The sequence below is a fragment of the Schistocerca americana genome, chromosome 3, assembly GCF_021461395.2.
Source record: "Schistocerca americana isolate TAMUIC-IGC-003095 chromosome 3, iqSchAmer2.1, whole genome shotgun sequence".
In the NCBI taxonomy this organism is placed as follows: domain Eukaryota; kingdom Metazoa; phylum Arthropoda; class Insecta; order Orthoptera; family Acrididae; genus Schistocerca; species Schistocerca americana.
This window is the reverse complement of record NC_060121.1, coordinates 164,450,743-164,458,721: the sequence shown is the minus strand read 5'-3', so window position 1 is coordinate 164,458,721 and position 7,979 is coordinate 164,450,743.

Below are 7,979 nucleotides of genomic sequence, written 5' to 3'. Positions count from 1 at the left end.
ATGTAACAGGGTAGATTTCAGAAGCCTGGATATCACCAACAGTATTGCGGGACGTATAAACATGATTGAAGTGACTGAAATAATGGCGAGTGAAATGTGTAAGCCCTGGACAATTACCATGAACATGCTTCCAAGAATCCACAAGGTTGAGGTGCTGGAGAACTGTAAGCCTGTGCATGGAGAGTGATGTGGCAGTTAGTTTTTGGGCGCTGGGTGGAGTTGAAATGGCGTCCCATGATCAATGCATCCTGCCGACCCAGGAAGAGAGGTGTGACTGCCTCGGAGAAGCAGAGGCGCAGATGGCAGATGATACATATACGCTAATGATCCTGAAGCCACTAAACGTGAGAGCCATACCTCTTGCATCAGGGAGTTAGGAGACAGACATCTCACTGGGCCAGTTCAGTGGAACACTATCAGAGGTACGCCCACTGGTAGCATCAGACATATAACAGCGGGCAACCACATCAGACACAAGTGCGGGAAGTTGGGTGTCTGTAGGTGGATGCTGATTGGTGATGGAGGCGGGGAAAGATGCCTCATCATAGGTGCCAGGGCATCAGAAGACAGCACATCATCAGTAGGAGGATCATCATCCTGTGCATACATCTAATGCAGGCAGTTGTCAGAAGAGGCATTGTCTCTTCCATTTCCTCAGCGGCCATCGATTCCTAAAGTGTTGTTCTGTGTCAGATGGCAGGCAGCTGACAAGTGGTCAGATGGCAGAAAAGTGGAGGTCAGTACAGCTCTGTGATCAACATCCATGGGGTCAGGACAGACAGCTTGCATCTACTGACGACTATCGTCCATTGGTACTGCCTCTAGCGGTAGTGCAGGAGAGACAGGCAAACGTCCATCGCATTTTCGAGAGGAAGCGAAGCTGGTGCCAAATGGTTCAGAGTAAGCACAGCAGGCAGCCCTGCCACCGACACATAAGATAGATGTAACACAGTCGGTGATGCAGGGAGTGCAGCATCTCTGATCGACATCTGAACCATTCTATGTCAGAGAATTCAGGACGTATGTGGTCTACCTGGCCACAATATGAAACAGTGTGCGGCTGGCCACCATACGTGACGACAGCCCCGCAGCCAGCAATTACCACGTAGCCTGACGGACACCATGAAAGACACGGTATGTCTCGAACGTCTTCCACATTTTAGCAGCGTGACTGACGACATTGCCATAAGGTTTAAAGATGGTCACCACTACGTCCAATGGCACCTCAAATGGGAGTTTGCAAACCCTCGACATTTGGATGCCAAAACCAGCGTGATCAACCATGACAGCCTCTAGATGGACGTCAGAGTATCGGAACATGAGATTGTTATTATGGCACTGCACAACGTCAGCACACAGTTCTTCATTCGCCAGCTTTATGTACATAGTGGTACAGCAGTAACTCGCTTAATGAGAATTCTGATAACATGGTATTCACATAATGAGCAAAACAAATCTTAAAAAAATGACTCGCTTAATGAGCGATGTTTCGGATACTGTGTGACGATGATTTAATGTGACATTATCAGCCCTGTGCGCACGGTGGGGGGAGTCGTTCAATGATATGAACAGCTTTCATTGTTGGCAACAGCATTTGAACAATGTATTTAATACATACTGCATTGTGGGTTTAGCTCTCCTTTTGCTACCATCTCAGAGCAGCTTGTGATAGAAATGTTCCCAAAGTTAAAGCTGCAAGAAGACGATCATAAGAGAAATAAAATGACCCAAGAAATGAAACGTAAAATCGCTGAAAAATGCAAATGTGGTGTGAGTGTTGCTGATTTAACATGCACATACAAGCAGGCTACATAAACTACTTAAACCACCCTTAAGAACAAGGACAAGAGAAGGAGATAGATGCTTCAAAGGGAGTGACAAGAGCTAAACAATGGTTTCGTATTGTGGACGATGTCGAAAGGTTTGTGGCGTCTCTGACACATAGTGACACTTCTTTGATCATTATCTTTGGCTTTACATTGTGTTTTTGTTCGCTCGCGCCATGTTTGACGTCCATATCTATATTCACTCTGTCCAGTGCCAAAATAAACGTTCATTCTGACTCTAAAAGTGTGTTATTACGGTTCTACACCACATAAAACCCACAGTGGTGACCCTGACTTCAACGTTGTGCGTTCGGGAATTATTTTGCGCTTATTTTCTTCAGAACAATGGATCTACCAGTGTCGTTTGTGCTAGTGCCACACATCCTTTTAACGGTGCTTGCGTTTATACAAGTGTTCCTAAGGTAAAATTGACTGAAAGTGAGCAATTGCCTGGCCCCTACCATGCCAGCAGCCACTTAACCATTACTGGCCCAAGATGGCCACCGTCAGAAACTACTACATAGCAATGCCTGCTGCCTGGACAGTGCATGCTGCTTAGCGACATAGTGAACAATAATTGTGTGAAGAAAATTGTGTTTCACTCCTCGGTTAAGCAGTCGCCTTCAGGTTGGTTTGTGTGCCGACACATTTCGAGAACTATACTTTGAACATTCATGCACATGGGGTTGCACATTCTTATATGCAGCCCCCCCCCCGCTGTTTTGGAAATACCGGTCATCTCAGCCGCGCCAGTTTCCACGACCATCGCTCCGTGGTCACATCACGATCGCCTTCCGCCCACCCCCGTAATGGCACCAGCTTTTTCTTCCACATCGGCTTCCAGATCAGCTCCCCCCTTGCCTGCTTCACGATCGCCTTCCGCCCACTGTTGCAATGGCTCCGGCCATTACATCCGAGCCATGTCCACCTCTGGGCCTGCAGTTGGATCACATCGTGCTGTCGGTTACACCGGCTCACTCCACATTGTATACTGCTTGCGGCCGAACCCCATACCCCCCCCCCTCTCCACACGCACACAAAGACTTTGTGTGACGCACCATTTGCCACTACTGCACTGCCGGCTTTGGGGCTCCCTGCACCACCGACATAGATCTTTGTTTACCAGTGCTACATCAACATGTGTTACCCAGCAGATTTCCTAAGGTGCTTGTGTTGCAAAAGGAACACCCTAGGACTTGCTTTGCACTGATAGACTATCTACTGGATATCTACAGAATTTCGGACAACAACGCACGCTTCATCTGCCTGGTGAGCCATCTCCACGCCCATCCAGACCTCATCAGTGATCTGCTACCCTCATCACCCGACTTGCCCAAGTATTTAACGGCAAAACATTACTTACTGAACGCCTTTCTCACTCTCCGGCAGAGGCTATCCACTACATCATCCATGACGAGCACCTCAACAGCCACAATCCTTCGCAGCTTTGGCGGCGCATTCATGCATTAATTGATGATCATACACTGCCAGATACGCTGCTTTGGACTTTGTGGTGGGTCAAAGTGCCATCGGACCTGCAACTTCACCTGCTCACGTCACTGACCCTCTCGAGGTTCGACAACGCATGGCTGATGGGGCATATGCTATCATTCATCAGTGACACCAACTGTCACAGACGAGATCCCCGACGCCACCAGTTGGCATGCCTGCATCTCCAGTTCCACACACTGCCGACAGAGACCAGCACTCTCACCTCAGCACTTTAGCTGCCTGTCAGGAGCTGCCACCTAGTGGCTTACACGAGGTACTGCCTGCGGCAACATGCTTTCTCCTGCTAATCTCGATTTGATTGCTGCAAATCACTCTCCTATCATGCTCTTTGGCTCCATCAAGATGTCACTTTGTCTGTCACCAAGCACGATGTTTTCTAGGACCTTCCACGTCGCCGATGTGGACAAACCTATGCTTGGGTTAGACTTTGTACACCATTATGAACTTTCACCAGATCTGCAGGCCTCTACACTCTGCAACGTGTCTGGTTCGACTGTTCTGTGCTCGAACGAACTCAGCACGTCTCAGCTCTCTACCTCTTTGTCTACACTTTCCACTTGTGCATCTCTGCTCAAAGGTATTATGGCACGTCTCTCCGATTTACCAGATGTCCGCAAACAGATTGATGGGATCTGCACACGTAACACGGAGTTACGTTCTCGCATTGCTACGGCCTCCACTGAATTGCCTCACACGCAGGGTACCTTATGCAGCCTCTCAGCAGAACCTCTTCTTTTGATGCCACCTCCCTCTCCTACTGTGTCTTCACTCTGCTTCGCTCCTGTAGTGAGCTGCACTTTCTCTGCTGCTGGCTCTGCTCCGACGCAGTTGTACTGGCACGCCACTCCTGTTCTCGCTTTGCGGGACCCTTCGCATTGCGGGGCTGCCGCGCCATGCCCTCCATCATTGTCTGCTGCTGATGCCCAGCTGACTTCACACCAGCCCGGCACGGATGCTCATGTCCTCGCTTTGCGAGACCCCTCACATTTCGTGGCTACCGTGTCGCAATCTCAGTCTTCACCTGCTGCTGATGCTCTGCATACGCCATCCCAGCATGCCAAGGTCAGTCAACCGCCGCCGCTCGTGCCCCCCTCTCTCCCCTCCAAGCGTGCCTCCCTTCGCGAGTCTCGGCAATCAGCAACAGCACTGGTCACCAACTCTGCACCATAGATGTCCCACACGTACATCACAAAGCTTGATGTCTTAGCACTTTGAAATTGCTAAGACTGAGTACAGTTTCTGTTCAATGAGGAAACCTTGTGTGGCCGTGCGGTTCTCGGTGCTTCAGTCTGGAACCGCGCGACCGCTGCGGTCGCAGGTTCGAATACTGCCTCGGGCATGGATGTGTGTGATGTCCTTAGGTTAGTTAGGTTTAACTAGTTCTAAGTTCTAGGGGACTGCTGACCTCAGATGTTAAGTCCCATAGTGCTCAGAGCCATTTGAACCATTTTAAACCTTGTGTGATCCCTCCCAGAGCCACTCCTCGCCACTCTCTGCCAACCTGCCTCCATCAATGCCTCGCCTGCCGCCGCTGCCTCTGCGGCCCCTGTCGACTCGCCTTTGCCTGCTCAGTTGTCCGCTGCACAAGACCATGACGACAATGCACCCGAGCCACACGCTTTGGGCGCCGGACGCCGCCTCCGTCCTCTTCACTGGCACGAAGATTTTTTTGTGAACATGTGCCACCTTTGCCCAGCTGTGCTTCGCACTGCAAAAGGGGGGGAGGTCAAGGAGGTTCTGTGGCGTTTCTGACGTGAAGTGACACTACTTTGATCATTATCTTTGGCTTCGCATTCTGTCTTCGTTCACTCTAGTCACGTTTGATGTCCATTTCTATATTCGCTCTGATCAGTGCCATTCTGACTCTAAAAGTGTGTTATTACAGTTCTACCCCACGTAAAACCCACAGGTTGCTCCTTATATGGGTAAATGAAAAGCAATTGCAAGGCAAACCTATTAAGAAGAAAATCATTTGTGAGAAAGCGTGAATGATTTTTGCCGACCTCACTAAGAAGACATCAGGATCATCAGCAGTTGAAGAAGTGTTTGGATGTGCGGAGTGTTTAGTAGTCTAGGGACCAATGACCTTGGCAGTTTGGTCCCTTAGGAAATCACACACTTTTTTTTTCGTCACATTAGCGTGAACGCAATCCCAACATCAAAAAATTATGCACCCGAAGGATGGGCTTTTCTTCCATTTAGTTATTTATTTATTAACATGACATCATTACAACACAGCATATTTACAACAATACATGAACAGAAATGCAATTGTGAGTAACAGGTCAATATTATACAGAATCGAAATTTGAACATTCTTAGAATATTTAAGGGAAGCCGTGAGTGGTTCAAGAAATTTAAGAGGAGAACCTACATCCACAGTGTTGTGATGCATAGCAAAGCAGCCACCTCAAACACAAAGGCAGCAGATAACGTCACCAGAAACTTTAAGATGATCATAGATTCCGAGGGTTGTCTGCCACAACAGGTTTTTAATTGTAACAAGATGGGTCCAACCACAAAAAAATTTTGAAAAGTAAACTGCTGCTTATTTACCATTCAGAAATTCCTTGAGTCTTCAAGAAGTGTAAAGTACAGAAGGGCAGGTCAAATGTTATGTGGAGGTCCAAGTACAAGGCTTGGGTGACATGTGATCTTCTATGTGATTGGATCAATGAAGTGTTTGGTCCTTTAGTGAAAAAGTATTTGCTTGAGATTAAACTACCACTCTATGTCTTGCTTGTTATAGACAAAGCTCTTGCCCATTCTCCAAACCTACAAGCCCACCTCCATGAAGAATTTCAGTTCTTCAAGATCCAATTTTTGCTCCCAACATCACTTCGTCTCTCCAGCCTATGGACCAGCAATTATTTCTAAGGAGCTCTACACTAAAGCACTCTTTGAGCATTACTTTGAGTTGACTGAAGCTACGAACCTCACTTTCAGAGAGTTTTGGGAATATCGCTTCAATGGCATTGCCTGCGTCAACATGATCGAAAAGGAATGGGAAGGTGTCACAAGAGAACTCTCCCTTCTGCTGGGAAGAAGCTTTGGCCGGAGTGCATTGTCGAATGTGAGTCTGAGGCATTTGAAACAATACCTATGAGGCCTGTAGTCAACGACTTTGTGTCTTTGGCCAAGAGCATGGGACTAGAAGTGGATAATAATGATAACGATGAGCTTGTGGAAGGACAGAGCCAAGAAATGACCACTGAAGTGCTTATGGAGTTGTAATGCGTTTCACAGTGCGAAGTTGTGGAGAGAAGTTCTTCAGAGGAGGAGGAGGAGGAGGAGGCGGTAACAGCAGAGCAACAATCTTCTGGCGCAATAAAAGAAATGCTGAAAGCATGGGAATCGGTTGCTACATACAATGAAAATCATCACCCCAATAAAGCAGTGGCTACGTGCATTACAAACTTACTTGACGATAATGCTGTGTCGCATTTTCCCCAAGTGTTGAAGCGTCAGCAGAAACAAATGGCTATAGATAGCTTCCTTGCAAAAACAATTAGTTATGTATAGTGAATAATAGGGTACATAATACTGTATGTATAATATTCTTTGAATAAATGGCATGGATAAGATAAAACTCTTAGTACTTTTTCTGCATGGAATGCATTATCGTATTTTACATTAATTTGTATGGGCTAAATTGTTTCGTCTATCTAGTGTTTCACACTACGAGTAGGATTCTGGAAAGAATGATGCTCGCTATGCGAGCTTCTACTGTACTAAGGATCGAAAAATGAAATTCGAGACAATCTTGCGTTGGGAGACGCATTTCGTCCATTATAAACCGTTCAACTTCATACGCTTTTGATTGCTTGTGATCCAAAGGAAACGTTAATTTAATTGTGGCTTTGCGATATGAAAACGCCATCATGATCGGTGAATGAGGACACGAAGACAAGCAACTACGCGGAAGTAAATAAACGTCCGCTCGCTCGCTAGCAGCACAACAGGCGAGACATAAACAAGGTACGTCCGCCTCACCACTGCCGAAATGAAAAAAATTATTCAAATGGCTATGAGTACTATGGGACTCAACATTTAAGGTCATCAGTCCCCTAGAACTTAGAACTACTTAAACCTAACTAACCTAAGGACATCACTCACATCTATGTCCGAGGCTGGATTCGAACATGCGACCATAACAGTCGCACGGTTCTGGACTGAAGTGCCGGGAACTGCTCTTCCACTGCGGCCGGCCTGCCGAAATCAGACCCAGCCTCCACCATCCGGACACGTTTCCCATCCAACCTAAATCCTCAACCTGTCACAAGCTAGTAGCGTCGACTGACCATTCATCTATTTGCTCGATAGGCAGAACAGACACCACACATAACAGCATATCTGTAGGCATGACTGCCTTGATAACTTCAGTGTTGGTGCACAGCGAGAACCGAGCCTCTTGTAGGAATACAGGACCCAGTGCAAGAATGTAAGTGAATGAACAGCGTACACTATTAACGCATGACAAATTAAGAATGTGGGTCAGCCAGGAAGCATACCTGTTTGGCCAAGGCAGTTACGTCAACCGCAAGTATTGGGGGCAAGATCCAGACTCACATCCTGGTCTGGTAAAAATATTCAACTTTCACGATCGAATTATTTCGACGACAGACTGCGGCTGTCTCTCCT